This window comes from Euprymna scolopes, chromosome 8, assembly GCF_053919585.1.
Source record: "Euprymna scolopes isolate OS-2025 chromosome 8, ASM5391958v1, whole genome shotgun sequence".
Classification (NCBI taxonomy): Eukaryota; Metazoa; Mollusca; class Cephalopoda; order Sepiida; family Sepiolidae; genus Euprymna; species Euprymna scolopes.
In genome coordinates, this window is record NC_136489.1 from 80,113,549 (window position 1) to 80,117,600 (window position 4,052).

Below are 4,052 nucleotides of genomic sequence, written 5' to 3' on the forward strand. Positions count from 1 at the left end.
GATTTTTAATGTAGGTTTAATAAGGATCAAAGCGCACTTTAGATTTGAACAAGAAATGCCTCAGACTAGAATGACTTCTTCACCGAAGGAGTAGATTAAACAAGTGTATCATCAGACCAAGCACTACATTTAGTTCCTAGCCAAAAGAACAAAGTACATGACTGTAACGTTGTCCGCTGACCAACACACGTTGTGTGCAGATTCAGTCGCAAAGGAGACCAAGACTAAGAATAGGAAATAACTCTAACTCGCGTGTTCTTTGTAGCAACAGCATTTATTTTCACATCGGCACAGTCGTGACGTCAGCCCCTGATCTCGAACGTTCTTCATGTCTCTCACAAGATCTCGAACGTTATATCATCTCTCTCGTGATCATTCTCGTCCTCTCTTTTTTGCAGTCCTTTTTTCCCGACCGGTGACGTCACTTCGTGTACATTTACATGCGCGTATCCGCGTTATTTTACATGACAACACAACGGTTGATATACCGTAAAATAAAACAACTGAGCCAAAATAATACTTTCCAAAGTTACAGATTTCTATATGGTTAAAAGGTAACATTTCTTAAAATGGCATCGTTTCTTTTAAAATCATGACTTAGATTCTCCGATATTTTTTTCTAATTATCACGAAATCTTCAACGGCCGTGTGTCAAGTTCTCCATCTTTATTATTTCTCATGAACAACAAAAAAAGATTCAAATCATTTTCTTTTCGTTTTTATCAGACATCTGATTGATCTATCTTCTTCAGCACCAACTGGAGGTTTCAACTGCAAATATGCACGCCGACAAGAAGCAAGAAAAAGATAGAAAAACAAAATTCGTAATGAATAAGTAAATAATATAGACGAACATTCCTGATTTTGCTTTTATTTATGAAATCTGTGCCGCGGTGTAGATCAGATTGTGTACAAGACGCTCCGAATTTTCGGGCGAAGGAAGAGGTGCCAGGTTGGAAATATCATTGAAATAATGGAATTTATTTCATATAGACAAAAAAACAAAAAAAAACAAAACAAAACAAAAAACAAACCAAAAACAAAACAAAAAACAAAAAGTAACACAACAGACAAACGAAACAAACAAGATCATAAAATAGACTCACGATATCGCACTTAAGGTACAAACCAGAACAAATGTGACCTGCTGGGTCAGTATTCATTTATCAAATTACTTACACATGAGAGTATTTTATAATTCTACAAAGCCGCCATTCATCTATACATAAGATATTATAGCCACATCTGAGCTGGTACATCTACCGTTAGCCTCTGCCTCTTAAGTTATGGAAATCGCACCAGACATGAAGTTACTTGATGTAAGGAGCTAAAAAATACTGCTTATGATTAGTGTTACATATAATCGATTCTGACCTAAAAAAAACAGCAATTCTTCCCTCTTTGCTAGTAACATCGGTAAAGGACAAAATAAGGGAAGTGAGAGATATGCGGCTGCTGAAAGTAAACCCAAGATCTAGTTTCTACTCTTCTTCTTATAAAATCCCCCCCCCAATCACAATCTAGTAGATATTGCACCATCCAACCTCTGTACAATCACCACTATGGATGCGGTTAGCCTCATTAATAGCATATTCTATTTTGGTAAGGAAAGCTAATTTCTAATATATGGAGATGTCCCTATACATATCAGTACCAACACACACAGCCGTAGACCTCATCACGAACTGCATGTCTAACACGGTTTCTACTACTTTGGCCTCGATACTACATACGTACCCTAACTATTATGCATAATAGTTGAAAATACACATTTCAGATATATAAAAAAATAAACCTGCAAACGAATATCAGACTTATCCATGGAATTCAGTTTCTCCAAGATACTAGAAATGATACATATGAGTAGGCTTGGACAAAGTGCTTTATGAAACAGTCACACGTGCATGTAAAACACACATGTAGACATACACACTGCTACTGCTTTGTTCACTTTGAATATTTTACAAACATCAATATTCAACATTATAAAATAAAATTTTCTCTCACACACAATCTCTCTCTCTCTCTCTCTCTATATATATATATATATATATATATATATATATATATATATATATATATGATTACTGTAGATTACCGTTTTTAAAACATAATAAATAAATAAATAAATAAATACGTCCAAATAAAAAATGGGCGAAGTTCTAAGAAAAACACCGGTTTTCCGAGACGAAGACATGAACCTTAATATCGTTTAAAAAAAATCAACAACAAAACCCGTAAACAGATGAACGATAACAACAAAGCAGTAAAATCGTCTATGGCATCATAGCGTAATGGTTAGGGCGCTAGATTGAAATACATAAGGTCCAAGGTTCGAATCCTACCAACAATCCAGCTACGCCGAAGAGGAGTAAGGCTCCGAAACACGCGTGTCCGTAGATTACTGTTTTCAAAAAATAATAAATAAATAAATAAAAAATACGTCCAAATAAAAAATAGGCGACTTTCTATGAAAAACACCGGTTCTCCGAAGCGGAGACGTTAACCTTAAAAAAAAAAAAAAAAAATCAACAACAAAACTACGTAAACTATATATATATATATAGAGTCGCGTCCAAAAGTTAAGGAACGATCGATCATTTTTTTTAAGTGGCTTCTAACTTTATTTTTTCGGATCAGACAAAAGACCACATGTCAGAAGAAAAAATGGAGAAAGACTGTCCCCTAAGTGCGTTAAAAGTACAGTAAAATTTGGAGGCGGCAGTATAATGGTATGGGGCATGATATCTTTAAAAGGAACTGGTCCCCTTGTGAGAATTCATGGAAAAGTTAATGCCCGAATGTACCGAGAATTGATTAGAGAACATGTGGTACATAATCTTTCTGATTCTGATATCTTTATGCAAGACAACGCACCGTGCCATAAAGCAAAAATAGTTTTAGATGAGCTAAATAGATCCAATATTTGCGTTATGGATTGGCCAGCTCAGAGCCCAGACCTGAATCCAATTGAAAATGTTTGGAAAATTATTGGTGATAAGATCACAGAACCCCCCCTCCAAAATCTTGATGATTTATGGGAATGTATAAAAACATCCTGGAATAATATTTCACCTATAACATGTGAACGATTGGTTCTGTCTAGCAGCAAAAGATGCCATAGTGTGATTGAAAACAAGGGGCTTTTCACTAAATACTGAATTTCCCTTGTTCCTTAACTTTTGGACGCCTGTAATTTAATTAAATTTATTTATATGTAAAAAAACTAATATGTATTTAAATCAAAAATTAAAAAAATGTTTTCTTCTTTAACTACCATTATTAAACATTGGAAAATTCACCAAAAATTTTTTTTTTCTTTTTCATAGATAAAGTTAGAAGCTATTAAAAAAAATGATCGATCGTTCCTTAACTTTTGGACGCTACTGTATATATGTGTATGTATATATATAGTAGAATAATAAATTTGTCGCCCTCAAGAAAACAAACCTACAGACGTATTTTAAAACTTTGATTGAAAAAAAAATAATTCAGATAACTTGCTTATATCGTAAAGCTGACATCTATTCAATGTAGCCGCATTCAGCCTTAATCACCGCCTCGACAGGGCCCGAAACTCGGAGCATGCGTTTTCCACAAGTGCCGGAGGGAGCTTGACGAATACTCCGCGAATAGCGACAACCAGGTTGGCTTTGGTGTTGTGGGAGATCGTATGGGTAATATTCACGACGTATGATCAAACGAACTTGTCCAGCGGATTCGGATCGGAGAAGGATGGCCAGTGCGAGAAGGGTACAAAGTCGTAGTACTCCTTCTCAAGCCAAGCCTAGGTCTCTTTGGACTTGTGGACCGGCGCAAACTCCAGCTGCCACCTGATTGTACCAGGGGATCACTACACTCTTCAGCACATTCAAGTACACTTTGGTGTTGACTTTAAAGCCGACTTCAAAGATGTGAGGTTGCATGATGTAATTCTCACACCAAAGACCATAACCGTGTCCGGAAACCTGATTGAGCTGTTCCCCTTAGCGTTTAACTGTCCGGGTTTGCATTTTTAAGGTGTCGGCAATGGTCCTCTTGTCATAACTTGG